An 18,785-nucleotide genomic window follows, 5' to 3' on the forward strand; every position below is an offset into this window, starting at 1 on the left:
CGGATTTAAAACAAACTTTTAGTGGTTTTAAATTTTTTATGAGTACTCTGTTTCGTGAAAAATATATTTATGCCTTTACTAGCCGATTATCATATTTTTTTTTCAGAGAAACTTTTCAGATTTTCAAAAATAACAATGACATAGTTGTTCATCAACATATTGGAGCACTCAAAAATTTAATTCAAACTTGAAAATTAATATCAGCGACAGCTAATCTTCAAAAGCATTATTTATTTCAAGTTTTTCAGTTCGATTTCCTGCATTCTATAGTACTTAATACCAACAGTTTTGTTTCGTTTCCGATCCAATCCAGTGTAAAATCGTTTGCTTACAACACTAGTACAGTAATTAGAGCATAATAGCGTTACAAGTTGCTCGAACTCACACATGTAAAGATTCAAGTGAACAGAATCGGCGAACATTCTCATTGGCCCCATTTTGCATTCACGACCTACTCCAATACACTTACAACACGTCATTTTAGACTCTAATGTATGACAATAAGGGTGTAGGTCCAAAATTTGGGGGTAAAATATAAGTTTGTAAATCGAAACTGAACCCAAGTCTGCCAAATTGTTTCTTGAATGTCTTAATGGCTTGGATTCTACGTCAGCCAAATGAAGTGGAAGATTTTACATCTTCGAATCGGATGGAATACGGAATGAGGGGTTTTATTGCGGAGAAAAAACGAGACGTGTGTTGTTATCCGGAAGATTGGTGGCTGTTTGTCTAAGTCTTTGTGTTTGGGAGAAACTTTTTATACTTTTTACTTGAGGTAGAACGGCCAATGTGTTGTGGATACTAATGGACTGAGCAAAAGTTTTTGCGACTGTCTTTTGTTAACGTTTCAAGGACATTTTTGGCTGATGAGAAATGTTTTAAAAGGAACTGTAAATAATAGAGAATTCTCAGTATATATATGTACTTTTAGTACGTACTTATTTATCCTCAAAATCTTGTGCAGAAAGGCCAAGTGTGCTACTGAGTAGGTATCATTTTATGCAAAACCAAGTCATTGAAACTAGAGGTAGTGAAAATTGCTTAACTTTCTTAAGTTGGCCCATAGCTCAAATCGGCTGGTTATAGTTTAGTTATCTTTATAGTTAAATGGTACAATCCACCCTTTAGTATTTAGCATAGAACTAAGGGCTAACATGTTCGAAATTTAAACCCCTAGGGATGCCGAATCATAAATACTGCGTTAAAATCAGTTTAGCCTGAAAATTAGGCCAATGAAACATTGTAATTCGAATTTGTGGCTTCAATAGCTACCCTTTATGTATGTATTATGGGTGAACTACTGAACTACAGAACTACAAGCGTTCTATTTGACCCTCTGTAATGTATTCTATTAATCCCTGTTGTATGATGTTTCTGAATTCTGAATATAAAGTGTATCAGCGATTTGTTTCATACATTTGGGATCTTAACTTTTATGTTTTGCAAATGAATTAAAATTTTGAATTTAGAAATTCGGTGGCAACAATGCTCAGAAAAAAACTGGTATTGTCAAATAACTTGGCCACTATTTTAACTATCGTAAAGTTAAGCAATTTTAAAATGTTTCTATTCGCCTAAATACTTACACACAAACATCATGACTTATCCCACTGAACATAATATATATATATATATAAATAATATATATGTCGTAGCCATATCGTAGATTTGACCACTTCATGAAAAGCTTGAGCGTTTCATGAAATGTTCATGTTAATTTGACCAGATCGTTAAATCGTCAACATTTCTCGATTTTTGTCATCCACGTCTGGCCGTATGGTATAATAGGGTATCCATAAAATATTTAATATAAATCCGCAATATTTTGGGTCGACGCATTCGAGTTTAATTTCATAAAATCTGTATACATACATTTTTGTACTCTTTAATCACTTAAGCTGAGTTTACCTATAAGTAATTGTTATGCTGTTACCTTAATCTTAAACTTTTGTGTTACACATAAATGTTATAAGTATCAGCAATTGTTGGTAAACCTAATAAATAAATAAATAAATAAATAAACATTTGATTAATAACTTTCTTGTCCTATGAATCATATGTGATACATCATCATCATCATCATCATCATCTCAGCCATAGGACGTCCACTGCTGAACATAGGCCTCCCCCTTTGATCTCCACAGATACCTGTTGGAAGCGACCTGCATCCAGCGTCTTCCGGCGACCTTTATAAGGTCGTCTGTCCACCTCGTTGGTGGACGTCCTACGCTGCGCTTGCTAGTCCGTGGTCTCCACTCCAGCACTTGTATGTGATACATACCGATTGTATTCTCTTAACTATTGTGTCTGCTCCGTGGACAGTGTAGTGGTTAAGTTTACATCGTTTATACTCTGAAAGATCATCGCAACAAGAAAAAAGATCAAGTGTAAAAATAATTGACAGAATGATAAAGTTAAGATACTTATTGCTTTAGAACTAACTTAGCGAAAGTACGTGAAGCCTAGACGAGGTACCTAAGTTCTGAATCGGCTTAAATTTCTGACGTTAGAAATGGGTCAGATTTTTAAACTTGAATGAGTTTCTTATCCTATCTCAAGGGTTCTAGGTATCGCATCGCAGTTTTGATACTTTGTTTGGTTCCTAGATATTTTTGTTAATTAATATTATGTAATTGGGCTAACAGATGCATGTTTTATTATGTTTTCTTTACGTTAATAATGATATAATACGACAAAAAAAAAAATATTCAAAGTCTATGAAGTGGAATATCTAAATGTCTGATGAACTAAGCTCCTCAAAAGAAAATGTTTATTATAAATAGGCTCTAATGAAAAAATACTGTAACTTAAAACAACCTTCAACGACTTAATCAAACGAGAGCATAGGTACTTCCAAACCCTAAATAGTAAATAGCCTAAAAACCCCAAATCATCAGCAGAATCTACAAAGAAAGCACAAATTACGTTACAAACAAACAGACAAACAGACATAAATAAAGATTGCAGACTGCGTTTAAAGTTTCACACCATAGTCTTTATTGCTTCGGGTCACGTGTTCCACCGTGAGTTCAAATCACGCCGTTATAAACTAATATTGGCAGTTTTCTTTGATTATAATGGAGTTTCGTGTTGCTATGGTTTCATTGGTTCTTTTCTTTGAAATTAAAGTATTATCATTTTATTTGTGGTATTTTTTTAATTGTGGTCTTTTTTAAAGAGATTTCATTCTGACCATTTTTAACCGACTTCATTAAGTTAGAGTTCTCAGGTGGTTCACAGTTTGACGTGTATGTATTTATGTCTAGCTCCTGTCAGTTTACCACCTTCCATTTCCGCTTCCTTCCATTTTCTTTATTCTTTAATTTGACTGTAAGACTTTTTAGAAAAAAGTACAGAATTAACCACTAACATTTCTATCTAACCCTAAAATAACGACGCCCAAAACGAAACAAAACACAATCACCCTCACGATACGCCTAAAAGACGCCTAAAGCCTTGCGTATCAATCTAGGGATAACCTAAAGGCATCAGGCCTCGCTTATTTATTCCATGTACCTATGTATCAGACGCACATGAACTTTGTGTAACCATTTTAGGGTTTATGACGTCATAAAACGAAGATTTTGCTGGTCGATTTGTAAAGCCTTTGGGTATTCCCGATGTATTGGATTTATTACTCATTGATGCGGGTTTTGGTATCGAGGGAGTTTTCGTTTGAAAGCTAAAGGTGTGGTTTTAATTGCATTTTAGGTTCGGATGATATGATTTTGTATTTGTTTGTGTAGGAATGATTTTCTCATGGCTTTAAAGGGCTAAGAGATAAGTGTTATATTTACACTTACTTATCTATATTTTCTTGAAAATAAAAATACAAGTATAGTTATCGGCACGAATCTTGAGCTCTGACCTTCACCTGCGCAGAAGTAATTTATTGGGTCCCTTTTGTGGTATGAAGTGAGGCGCGGGACGGGCTAAAGCGGTGATTGGCCCGCAGTGCATTGCGTCATAGCCGTCACTCGGGATTGGTTCTTTGCTAATAAATCATAATATGATTATGTATCTTCACAATTCTGTCAACACTTCAACAACAAAACATTCCTTAATGATGGCCACTAATACCTAGTACACAAGCTTCTTATATACTGACCTCAAACTGACACAAACTGTAACACAAGCTCATATGTTTAGCTCTATTATTAGCCATAGAATAAGGTCACATGTTATATCCAGTCGGCTGGAACCGAAATGTCGTATGTCCTAAGTGTTATGTGGTATAGACACGGCATCGATACATAATAGTTACAATACTGTCGAAGTGTTATTGGTTTTCTATTAGCTGCTTTCTTTGAAGATGTTTTAGTGGGTCCCTTATACAAAATAATGCTGAAAGAGACTGAAATAGATTGGTAACAGGGTAGTTAAGTAACTAGCCAAAAAACTTAACCTATTCTTTAGTTTCGCAAACCACAACAAACATCCTTCGGTACATAAGTACTTTTGAAAACAATGACTCAGGATAGACATTAATGGCCTTACTACAAAAACTTTAACAACTGTTTTACACTTGTCTAAAAAAAATGTGGCTCCAAAATGAACCATATGTCAACGTCATAATTTGACATTTTGTTTAGACAAGTCTTAAACTGACGTTAAAAAGTTTTTGTGGTAAGACGGTTAGGAGTCGCCGACAGCGGGCACGGCTTGGCATGATCATGATGATGAATTACTACCGAATATCTAATAACATGCAATTTATGCTCTGGTCAACTAATTAATGTGACCAATTGACCAAACCAAGTGACGCTGTTAAGGTAATATGAAGTTGATACTATACATCTTATATACATATATCGGGTGTGTCGTTCATAATCACATTAAATGAAATGCGTTAATATACTGGTTAATATATGTACATTAACACAAAGAAAAAAGAAAAATACGTAAAAATAAAAAAATGATTTTTTCAAACAAAGTAAATGGAATAAAAATTTGCAAAAATTAGAACACCATATAAAAGTCAGTCATTACAAACAACTGAAATTCTCCCTTGAAAACTGACAGCTGTCAACTGATCAAAACATACGATAATCCTAACTTTATCTCTGCTTTACACATGATGTTGTAAAGGACAATGGGCACTTTGTATGGGATTTGGTACCCGCTCCAACAGTAACTTATGATATATCATTAGAAAGGTATTTACATGAAGAATAATAAAAACTATGGGGCTTGCCTCAATTAGCTGTCCGATCCGAGTAACGATAAAAATTGAATCGACATAGAAACAAGTATGTCATCCATATATGCAAATTCATTAAGAGGCATATGTCGTCAGTGTAATAATTTTAAACTCAGTTATTAGACATCTTACATTGTTTGAGATACACTCTATTATAATCTAAAAGTTGTGATAGTCTATGGAGTCATACTACGGAAACACAATCGTCATCTGATTTGACAAAAGTTCAAAACATTTCTATTCATCTTTTTTTAAGAAGAAATTCATCATTATCTCAGCACCTCTTGAGGAGCAAGATTAAGTCGTAATATGTACTATGTTAACATCGTCCCCTGACTTTGCAACCTTAATTGATTGTAAATACTGAAAGACTTTCATCAAATACATAACCTAGTTCTGCGTGAACTGCAAAGGATTGCACAGTCTTTTTTTAAAGCAGTGGGCAGGCAAACATTTTAAGAAGGCCAAATTCCTGTTTTTTTGTTGCTTTACCAGTTTTTATTCAATACAGTTGGATTTAAGAACTACATCTACGTTGACGATTTATGAACATTACACATTCTGTTAGTCGATGTCACGTGAAATGGACAAGGATTTGGAACTAGTCCTCATAGTAATTTTTTTTTGCCTTGCCAAGACCTACGCAACGGTACTAGAATCAGCACTGTTGGACAGGGTACCAAAATGCCCATCGTCCTTACGCCACTTCTTCTTCCCAGCAAAAACACATAGGAAGTGGTGAAGGGTGGGCGTTTTGGGGGCTGTCTTATGTAATTTTTTTTTCTGACGTTCGAAAAGTGCTGTTTTGCAGCCAAGTTTGAATAAATGAGTTTTGATTTGATTTGATTTGATTGATTTGATTATAAAAACGAAAAATGACTCCTGTGGTTAAACTACTGAATGGATTAGGTTATTTTTTTACAATTCGCCATAGAATATCATAAAGCATATGCGATATGATTTAATGTGATTGTGAACGACACACCTGATATATCGCCTCCACTGAAACACTTCCTTCAACCGATTAAAAAGCCATCCTTTCTCAGGCTGGGGACTGTCTGTGTTACAAAAATATTTATCGATTCAATAGTTTTTATCTGAAAGCCTGACAGACAAAGCTTACTTCAACTTCTATACATATAATAAAATGATAGGAAAGTCAAAACTGTACATTGAATATTTTTTAAAAAGAATACTTGGGGGGTGATCCATAATCGATTCTGTACCCAAATATGTAGTTTTTAGAATTTTTGCCTGTATGTCTGTTTATCTGTTTGTCTGTATGTTTGTCCCGGATAAACTCAAACCGTCTTACCACAAAAACTTTTAAACGTCAGTTTATGCCTTGTCTAAAAAAATGTCAAATTATGACGTTGACATATGGTTCATTTTGCAGCCAAATTTTTTTTAGACAAGTGTAAAACAGGGGTTTAAGTTTTTGTAGTAAGGCCAAAAAAGTACTGCATGGATTTAAATCAAATTCTGCATGACTATTACCTGGAGGCCGGTTCAACACATAGGCTATATATTATCACGCTATCACCTACGGGGGATGAGCAATGAACGTTAATGAACGAAAATTATAAATTCTATATTGCCCACGTAGACGAAGTCGCGGGCAACAGCTAGTTTACAATATTAGTCGAGATAGTCACCTAAAGCACATATCTACTCGTATGTAAAACACTTTAACCTTCACTTTATTTCCCTAAGCCCTAAGTAATAAATACTGATATACGCAGGTGATATTTTCCAGAATATTAAACTCAGTGGAACGTTATTCGTGCAATACATAACAGAACGAGACCTTATACAGAATCATTAAAATAAATGTCGAATACTATATAAGTGACGTGCTTGCCAAGCGAAGTTCAACCTTACGCACTCAATCATAAGAAGTTCGATCTCATATTTTGTCAAATTAGATTTTCCACCGTTTTTAATAAAAAGAGCCGTTCTAATCTCCAATATCCGGAGTTTGAAAGGAATTATCATATAAATAGCTTATTAGTCTGACCTTGTCACTCCTTGCTTGGTTTCTGGGCGAAATACTTGATGTATTAGAAATAAATAAGTACACAGCTTTGAAGCTTACTTCGTGTTTACGCTCCATTGCTTCTTCAGTCGGTTTTCCAATAAAATGCACACACAGATACAAAGCAATGCAACAGATTGAAGATATTTGAATTTTTATTGAACATCCTTTAAAGATTTTCTCGTTTCAACAAACATAATATATTTTTGTAACATCCCCCACCCATATCTGTACCAATATATAAAAAGTACTTTGTAAGGCTGTCTAGCACTGTTTCACTCCTAAACTACTGAATCGATTCAAATGAAATTTACATAGCTACTTTTAGTCCAGGTGCGGGAAGAAATTCCCTCAGGACGCAGGTGAAATAATGTGGATCATCTATTTAAAGATAATTATTATGACAAAGTTTATAATTATAATTCTACTCCGTACTATTCCTTTATTCACGTTACAGGTACTATCCACGTATTCCGATCTATATATCACAACCCACATTTATTCGAAAATTAATGCTTTTCACCCACGGGAACATACCTACACAAAATCTCAATTTGGAACACCCACAATTGCCACGAGGTCTATTAATTTTGATTACATTTCCCCGCCCAAACGCCACGCAGTTTTAACAACGCATAGAAAATCACCGATGGTTATCTATATTGCGTAAATTACACAACCATAATGGTTTGTATTACTCAGTTATTAGTGAGAGCACTTAATAACTTAGGCGACATTATCAAACTTAGATCGTTGACTGGGGCGTTGTAATAAATAACAAAAATTACGGCCTTCTTTGATAAGGAAACCCTTAGTAATGAAAGGGAGTGTCGGGGGAAAAAATGTTCCGGTGAGGTTGGTTTGGGCGTGAAGGTTGTCTAGAGGTATGTTGGACTAAACTTTTGATGAGCTAGTTTCATTAATGGATTCTGACAGGACAAGAAAGAAGTTGGCACGTTAATCAATGAACGGGATACATATTAATATTTAAGATGAACTTTTACCAGAAAAATAATCATGAGCACAAACGTGAGTAAATATTTTTCTTACGTTTTACAGCACAGAATAATATTAAAATTCAGCACGAAGATATGTTGTACATACAAACAAAGACTGGCAGTTTAAAAATATGTATCCATACAGAAAGTATGGATACATATTTTTAAACTAAAAGCTGCATCGTTAAATAATGACACTTAAGGCTTAAATAATGCAAACGTGGAGCCAGTTATCAAGTTGCCAATGGAACACTCTAAAAACTGAAAAATAAAATCACACAATGACAGAATTCACTTACGATGCATTACTATTTATACTTTTCATTATAAGACAGTCGTAAGGACACATTAAAAGGATATTATCGAGGTTACTGTAATGGTGATATTTATTTGCTTTTTATTATACGCATTAAGTACCTACTTAACACTAATGTCTTTTTATTTCTTCTTCGACAAAGTTACTAAAAGCTATATTAAATCAAATTATTGACAATTGATGTCTTTAGTGCCTGTGTTACTTAAAGTTGTCTACAATAACTGTTATTACGATGTAAGGAATTTTATAGTTATGTTACATTTTTTGTGTCCAAATTCAGAATCACTACCATGGATAAAACCTTAATCTAATCAATGAAATCAGTGCATGATTACACTACAAAAATACTACAGATTTTTCAACATGTATGCACTTTCAAAATCCGCTCCATTACATTGATCAACACAGCGTGCTCCCGACTCGAAAACCTCTAAATCATTCTATCCTGACTCCAAAAAATTCCAACCGACCAAACGTTTATCTCTCACAAACACACAAATCAAAATACTACACTTTAGCCCTAGATTTATTATCCAAAACTGTTTCGGAAATCCAGTTCTAAAGTGACATGGCCATATCATCGGGTTATTTGTAACTCGGAATATATCGGAGTTGTGTCCACACGATCCATCATTTTCGTTATAAAATGGGTGCATGCTCGCAACAGGTGTAGAACAAAACATAGTTAAGGATCTTGCTATACTGCAAGCGATTGTTCTTGAATATTCTGGAAGTGAGGATGGTCTGTTTTAGATGGGGCTGTGAAATTACTGTTTATTGTGTATATTCTTTTTGGACAAAGAGTACCTTTTATTTAATTATGTGAATCTCAAGTAATAGCTCCTATGCAGATACGATTCTAGGTAAGGTAAGTATGAATGTACCCAAATTTTCATTTTCATATACATTTTCTAATTATATTTTGAGCACCAATGACTGAGTACAGGTGAAAGAAAACTCTTGAAGAAATCAGAACAGCAGTTAGGTAAGCATAGATAAACGGTGGACATGCAGTGGAAAATAAATAAAAAGGCTGATGGCTGATCTTCAAGATATAATAATAATCAACAACGATATTAGAACACTCAAGTCTTTGGAAAATCGATAGCAATTTGCTGAGCGATAAATTAGCATTTTAGATCAGTCTAGTCTAACAACTTAGTTCTGTGGCCCTGATTGTAATTTGCAAACACTGGGGCCAAATATTTGTGGTTCGCATACATAATCTGAAATGAAAAATTACAGGGTTATTTAGATTAAAGGTGACTGTGTTGGCCTGTTAAGCCTTTCTGCCTACAGGCGGAGTTGATTGATTGCTGTATACAATTCGGTTTAACCAGTGGACGCCAGTCAAAATAGACGCCACAGAAGAAAATATTTTTAAAGATTATATTAGGAGGATTGAATAAAGACTTATTGGCTATGATGTGGGATAGTTAAGACGTCGAATAGCCTTAATCAATAAAGTATTCTTCAGGGGGCAATGTCTTTTAAGCCTCTTGTATGGTACCTATGATTTTACCTCTACTTTCGTTTCATACGTCATCAACCTCGTGACTTTATCCCAATTTTATCTGTAGTCGATGCAGCATATTTTCTTTCTCTACATCTCGTTACGCACAATCCTACCATCGTAAGTCAAGTTGTCCTCTTTCCCTATATCCACGTTCATGCTCAAAACCTTCTACACAGCATGTTCCTTATTCCTCCTCATCATATGTCCATGTAATATTATGTGTTACGCAAATGTCCCTGCAATTAAAATAAAGTACCGTTACAATTATTCTCTTACACAGAACACGAGATAACTCCATGCTCAGAGTACAATCAATCTTAGATACAACTACCATTAAGAACAAACTATCTGGTACATTTCGACGATAAGATTCTGAAAGCCGTTTTGAATTTAATCGTCGTTTTATTCCCAAACGTCTGTTTTAAGCACACAGTACACGAATAAGATTACATTTGGTTGAACAATACAGCTGTAATTAAGTTTAAAATCAAACACACTTGAAGCAGAAATCGCTTGAGATTTTGGCAAAAGCAATTTAGATATAAATGATCTATTCATATGAGGGATGGCAATAATTGGTTGCGAAATTCGTGTTATTTACAGACACTATCTTATATTGTGTAAGACGCACTATAACAATTTCAAATAGAGAGACAATGAGAATCAGTCAGTATTTTGAACTAAGATATTCCTAAAAACAATCTAAAATCGCATCATTCTGTAATTCTTATCCCAAACTATTAAGGTCGGTACAGCACGCATTTTTTCCATAGATAAAGAGCAAAATAATTTTATCAGTTAACATGTTTAACTCTTTAGCTTTATCTTAGATACAAACAGACTTTTTGGTCCGATAGTTCGCTCGAGATCTTAATCAGTATAAAGATTTATGGTAGTGGATACATTAAACTAGATCGTACCATAAATAGTATTACGGGACATACTGGACGAGCTTTTTTTGATGGGAAATCATCAAATGATTCCTCTCGTTGTGGGCGCAGAGTAAAGGATTGTCAAACTCATACCGACTGAAGCCCACTTCTTAATCCCTTCATGTATCAGGGCCGTGGTAACTCTTTTGATTAATCTCGCAGCTTATTGATCTGTATTCCAAGTTATTCATCTAAAAACAGAAAAATACATGTGAAATTATTATTATTAATACAGCACGCAGTAGCCTATCTTTCACTACGCCCCTTCTTTCAAGGAACGTAGGAAGAAGTTCGGACAAGATTGGCGAACTTGTCAAATTGAGTTTACGACTTTGTAGTTTGAGGCTTATCCTGTCCGTGTAAGTTAGGTTCGCGCCGGAATGACGGGGTTGTCGAACTTAATGACGTCATTGTTAAGAGGTAAATTGAAGTTAATTATAAGTTGGAGGTAATTAGCGTTGGTAAAAATGTTTTCAATGATTAGAGTGAGTGGAAAGGGTCTTTTAATTTTTGACAAGTGACACGTACCTTAATATTTTTGGATGTTTTTTTTTATTTTATTCAGTACGTCAGAATATGCCTTAATTAGATTTCTGGCTTTCACTTCTTTTTCCTGATCTGATAATATGAGATTTTTTTTATGTTTTCTATTTTTTTTATTATTCTTAAAGGTCGCAATCACGCTGAACATCATCAGGTATGTACTTGATATTCAAATGCTACATAACAGAATCTGAAATTTATTTTTTTGCCTGTATTTCATAATCCCGAAAGCAAATTGTAATTTCTGTACCTACATAAACCTGTTAGATGCCACAGCCGTGTGTCTGATGCTAATGGAGTTTTGACCTTTGACATTTTAACTGGACATGTTCAAGTTACGTTATGAATAAAACAAAATTCAATTTCATGAAAATTCATTAATGAATTTTTGCATTTTTCATGCAGTGTGTGGTGGAAATGGAGTTACATAAAATACATTAGGAATAATTATGGAAATTGCTCTCTCCCAATTTGAACATGGAGAATCAGCAAACTTGGAGAGAAACTCCATTGGGGAAACCATGGACAAAGCCTGCCGGGGCTGCAGGATTGTTTGAAAGAGACACCGCGTCACTGGTACACAAAAGGGTTAAGAAGGAACACGGTGGGTTTTAGTCAGTAAGAGTCTGACACTGATTGGTGGGTCATTTGATGATTTCCCATAAAAAAGAAATAAAACCCTAGGCGGGTATACTTAGATATTGGAGGACACGGGGAAATTAAATACTATAGTACTTGATTTCTTGAAATCACAATAAATAGACAATTAAAAGTTCAATGACATTCGAACAAAATATACACACTCATTAACAAAGAATACTTTCCCCAATTATTTCAAGGAATGTTGCTTATTTATGATTTACTTCACAGAACAATTTGCTTGCAAACTCCTCAAAAACTCTCAATAAAGTCCTTACATTTCAGGAACCCTCAAAATGAGTAGCTCTCGACGTCACCTCGTAAGAAAATGTTAACATGAACTTTAACTTTTAACTTCTAAAAATATTTAACTTTAAATTAAAGTCTGTTGTAGTAATTTATATAATTGTGACGAGATAGAATAATTTATATAATTGTGACGAGATAGAATAATCATTGAACCATCTTTAATTTGAGTGGCGTTTTTGTATTCCGCCGCTAAATGCTTAATTTTAAACACTTATACAATTAAAAAAGCCAGATTTTACTCATGAAAAGCCAGTAAGTCTGACACCTTACCAAGTGTTATATGAGCTTTCCCTGGTAACTGGGTTAAGGAGGTCAGATAGGGTAGTCGATCCTTGTAAAACTCTGGTACTCAGCTGCATGCGGTTAGACTGGAAGCCGACACCAACATAGTTGGGAAAAGGCTCGGGAGATGATGAGACACATAATTTGGATCTGACATGGACAGACAAGTTGACAGACTTGTCTTGTCTGCTCAAATGCTTGTGCACTATAATATTGTGTCTTCTGCAACTGACTGATCTCTTCAGGAAAAACAACCGGCATGGCCGACAATCGGTCTGGAAGCCATTATTATTATAATTTTGAACACGATGAAAATGTGTTGTGATGTAGAGTTTGATACAACTTTGCTCAAAAATTAAAAAAACGAAAGAGTTTCGATATAAACTTCAATAGAAAATATCTAAAGCAGAGAATGGATGCAGAAAATTCAGTTATGAGCACTCTAAAAATACCGATATTCAATCACCACGGTTAGACGCCTATACCAGTTCAGTCGTTAGCTAAGCTTCGTCTAACATTCAAAAATATGAAAAAGAATTCAATTTTGGAATAGAAATCGAATACACACATACATAGAAAAAATATTTTTACATAAAAATAAAACCGACTCCTATAATTTACCTAAAACCTAAGTCTGACAAATACTATTCTGGAAACCTCATCAAAATTGGTTCAGACAAACTAGATAATCGCGCACAAATATATACATAAAACAAGTCGAAGTAAGAACCTTCTTTATTTGAAGTCGGTTAAAAAACGTCGATGACAAAATAAAATTACCGGACGCACAAACTTCTATGGCAGAACTTTTTTTTCAAAGTCATTATAAAGGGTTCCCGTCCAATTAGTGGTAATGGACAGAGTTTGAGTTTGGACGTCCAAAACAAAGACTGGGAGTTAGCAACTTTCGGCTACCGTATATCATGTCGTGGTAATTTGAGAATTAGTATAGAGCATTATTTTTTAATGCAGATGCAGGGGCCCGATTCTCCTAATGTAATAATGTGACAATTGGATAGCAATCTAATCGCAATAGCAGTTTTAACCTTATCGGGCATTCTGCTACTAAAATAAGACCGATCGAATTCCAATGACATTTGATTTCTTCAATCGTAATTGAGTTGTGATTGGACCTCAGTCGGCTGTGAATCGTATGTCGCTTAGGTAAAATTAGCAGAGTCAGAGTTTGATGAAAAAGCAGCATACAAGTGAAAGTGACAACCTTCTTCTTTTGAAGATGGTTAAAAAACGTCGACGATAAAATTAAAGGGTTTCATCCAATTAGTGGTAATAAACATAGTTTGAGTTGGACGTCCAAACAAAGACTGGGAGTTAGCAACTTTCGGCTACCGTATATCATGTCGTGGCAATTTGGGAATTAGAGAGCATTTGCAACCACTGTGCAGGGATGTAGTTTAAGTTAATAGTGAAACCGATGCAATTCGATGAAAGAGTATGTACTAATTACTATAAATTGTTTTAAATACCAGCCAAGTGATTGGTTAGTGAGATTTTGGAAAAAATGTGAGTTCAAGTATCTAACGTAAGCAATTTTTGAAGAGTCAAAATAAATAAATAAAGTGAAAATTTCTCTAACGGCGTTGTGCACTTTTTGTGATAGGAAAAATTATACTCGCGACAGGACACTTGGGAATTAGTGCAGAATATTGCATGCAACCAATGTGCGGGGATGTAGTTTAAGTTAATAGTGACGCAGATGACATTTGATGAAAGAGTAATCATGTATTAAATATTGTTTTAAATACTCATCAAGTGATATTGGTTAGTGTTTGGGAATACTTGTATAATTCAAGTTACTTTTTTTGTGTTGGTACCATTTTGAAGATAAAGCTCAACAATGGATAGCAAATGAATATTGCAGTGAAACTTAATGGAGTGTTAACTTATATACCTACTGGCAAAAATATCGAATATAAAATTGATAAACGAAATAAAATTCGCAAAAATATCATGAATAATGTGCATACTAAAAATCGAAATCCAATATCCTTTCATCTTTAAAGAAAAAAAGAGAATATTTAATAAACCTGAAAAATCACGTTCAAATGAAGACATAAAGGCTGTATCGAGTTAATTTTTTATTACAATTTTTTTTCAACGACATCCCCACAAAAGTTGCCATCGAAATTTTCGCCGCTAGAAAATTTTTGAGTTAAAAAAATCAAAAAAAGCCCGCCTCTATCCAAGTCTAACCAATTGCTGTGGCATGGAAATTTTATATTTTCACAGAGAACTCGAACATCGGATGACTTTAGTAGAGTTTTGGGTTTAAAAGTGAATATTTTGCTGGATTTTATTTATGAAGTTGATCGATATGCTGTTGCTTTGAAAATATCGTAAAATTTTTGCTGTGGTATCTACTCTAAATATGTTCTTGATTATCAAAAAAAAAAAAATAATAAGATATTCATAATATCATTTGTGTCATCTTCCTTATTTATTTTTATTCACTCGAATTGACATTGCAGGGTTTATAATGGAGACGAAATACAGATCAAGAAAGGCTTCTATATATTGAGAGTTATTCTAGCACATATTTATATAGTATAAACAGTTGTTAAATAAATATAAATTAAATTAACAATACGACTGTTTTACCAAGAATTAACAAACCAAATCAAAGAAATTAAAAATACAAAGGAAAAATCAACATTACGTGTTTTTATTTGATCAAACATACCCCAGTCATTATCTTCAATCGAGCCAATACTGAGAAGTTGAACAAATTTCTGTGAAAACCAAGCTTAGGCTTTTTATACACATCGCTGCATTTCGTTGTTCGTAGGTATATAATGTCTCTAGCTTAAAAATATCGAGCATGTAAAGAAAGGTATTCCTTAATATCTAATTTAGTTAATAAGTAATAATAATTGTACCTACCTAATGAATAGCAATTTTTTAACGTCAAAAAATACATAACGAAAGCTACTTAAATGCACGCTCTTCGGGATTACTACTTCTTTTCTGTACACATGACTAATTAAGATATATATATTTAGAATAATCACAAAAAATGCTTGCATAGTGAAAAATAATCATATTTTTTTAAAGTAACGTCATATTTATGACATTCTTCCTCCGAGCCTTTTTCCCAAACTATGTTGGGGTCGGCTTCCAGTCTAACCGGATTCAGCTGAGTACCAGTGCTTTACAAGAAGCGACTGCCTATCTGACCTCCTCAACCCAGTAACCCGGGCAACCCGATACCCCTTGGTTAGACTGGTGTCAGACTTACTGGCTTCTGACTACCCGTAACGACTGCCAAGGATGTTCAATGGCAGCCGGGACCTACAGTTTAACGTGCCATCCGAAACACAGTCATTGGTGTCTAAGATATACTTAGAAAGTACATACAAACTTAGAAAAGTTGCATTGGTACTTGCCTGACCTGGAATCGAACCCGCGCCCTCATACTCGAGAGGTCGGTTCTTTGCCCACTAGGCCACCACGACTTGTCATATTTATGACATTGAAGAGATATAAATGACACAAAGACAGTTTGAAGCTTGGAAAGGGACATAAGTTACTTTTTAACCGTCTACGGAATATTGTTCCCTCAGATCACAGACGAAACCATGGTAAACTGGTAGAATAGTTGGTAGACATAAATCAGATGTTACATCTGCTACATACTTTTCTAAAACACCAATCGCATCATGTACAACAAGCCTAAGGGCCGTAGAAAAACACCATTACGTAAATAATTCCCTAATAGTTCTGTAAATGCGGAACTTAGCCGTGGACGGTTTTAATAGCACTTATCAAAGTGTCATTAGTTGGCGAGCAGTCGTTATTAGAACAAGCTAATTGTAAGAGAAAACTACGCTTAATGTTATAAAACTGATGTTTAAAAGAATTACCTAGATTGTTTAGGGAAACTATGGGTTCATGGTGAATGAGTTGTCGGTATTTCTACACAAAATACTACGTAGTTACTAGAACTACATGTGAGTACTTATAGAAACACGAAAAATATATCAAACCAGTTGTCTTCGCGCGGTTACACACAATACACACAGACGCATACACACAAACTCCCAACATAAACTCTCCAACTTCTTCGAGCTGTGCCCTATAGGGTCCATTATTGTTTCTAATCATAACGTACCACCTGTATAACATTATTAAATGCCAATAAAGACATGAGTATTGAGTTTCACCAGCGTTAAGTGAGAACTACCTACCACACTTGGATGAAAGTAACTTAATGTAACTTCTCGAGCTCTAGAAAATCTGTGTATAGGTTAAAATGTTCGGGAGTCTTAAGTTCAAGTTTACTAAACACGAAATTACGATTACGCCTATATTTCTCCCAACCATAAGTTTAAAATATCAAGACTATTTTTCCTTTGTTTTTATTCGAAACGTAATAAATACTCATTCGCGTTCAGTGACGTATAGCCCGAGCATTTACGAGAATACGGGGGACAATGACAAGCATTAACATTAAGTAGAGGTCCCGTTCTCAAACGGGCGGAATATTTTAAAGTTATTACCCATAAAATTCGTGGCCATCTATGCCGTGGATTTGGGAAAATGCAGGATAGAAAAACTGATAAAAATTATGAAAAGCTTTTTTCATTTCAGTGCTTCAAGACTTTGAATTATGTTGAGCAAATTCAGGCTTCATGGTTTTATTTAGAACTAATTTTTATTTTGGGATGCTAAACGTAAAAACATACTAAAAAAAAGCATGTGTTTTGCATTCATTGCAGATTCATTCTCTAACAAATTTTTGATAGTGTCCTTTTAACTACATACGTAACAAGGTAACGTACCTATGTACATTCGCTTCCAGTGAATTGTAGTATCCAAGACCTAAGTAAAGTCATAAAAATAATTTGCAAACACGGTCCCTTATAAAGTGTGTGCATAGAAAACTTAAGGTTAATGGGTTCAGTGAACATGTCCAGTACCTACTTATCCTTATCGTGTAAAATATTGAAGATTCGAAAGAGGCCATTTTGTTACCACTCAGTCTAAAGTGCACTCTAAATTATATGTGATGAGCGGCGCTGCGTATTTTTATTTTAATATCAAGTTGCTCACTTTAAAAAAAATATAACGTGCTTTTTTTTAATTTACCTTAACTGGTGTTAAACTTAAATATTTGTCATATTACCTAGATAAAGTTCTTCCTAAGCGGTTCCCATTGGGTTGCCCGGGTAACTGGGTTGAGAAAGTCAAATAAAGTCAATAAAGTCGTCATAAGTCAAATGGCAGCCGCTACTTGTAAAACACTGGTACTCAGCTGCATCCGGTTAGACTGGAAGCCGACTCCAACATAGTTGGGAAAAGGCTCGGGAGATGATGATTTAGTAATGGAAGATACACAAATTAAAAGAAGAAAACATGCTGCGTCGACCCCAATTAAATTGGAATAAAGGCAGAAGGTTGATGACAATGGTGTTTTTAGTTTAATTATTACCAAGACATGCTTCTCAAGAACAATTAAACAAAAATAAAGATATGCTCGAGTTAAAAATAAAACAAGACGAAAATAAATTTGTTCACTCTGTATAAATAGCGTAAACTTAACAGGCTTAAATAATAATAATTTCAGCAAAGGGATGAAGGGAAATATTTCACGGTCGAGGTGTAAATAGACAGATAAAACCAAGGGCCGTGCCTTGTCGTAAAATCGAGAGATCCCTTTTTGTTTTTTATTATTTTCCAAGTGTAAACAATTAAAACTTTTTGCGAAGGAATTGAAAGGAGTAATGATAGAACTGGAATAAAATATGAATGGAATTGTTTGAGAAACTTTTTTGGAAAGCTCGTGAAGTGTTGTTTTTATTTTTAAAGAAATGATTTTTTTTTTGCTAGGGATAAAAGTTGTGATGGGTACTAAATAATGAAGGTATTAAAAGATTTGAATGTTGTGTCACATAAATAAGGACTTGCAAAATATTTTTGTCGGCTTTCTATAAAGAGAACAAAACGCCAAAATGGTTTTGAAGTTCTTTGCATGCAAAAATATCTATGATTGACATC

This window comes from Helicoverpa zea, chromosome 24 (assembly GCF_022581195.2).
Source record: "Helicoverpa zea isolate HzStark_Cry1AcR chromosome 24, ilHelZeax1.1, whole genome shotgun sequence".
NCBI lineage: Eukaryota > Metazoa > Arthropoda > Insecta > Lepidoptera > Noctuidae > Helicoverpa > Helicoverpa zea.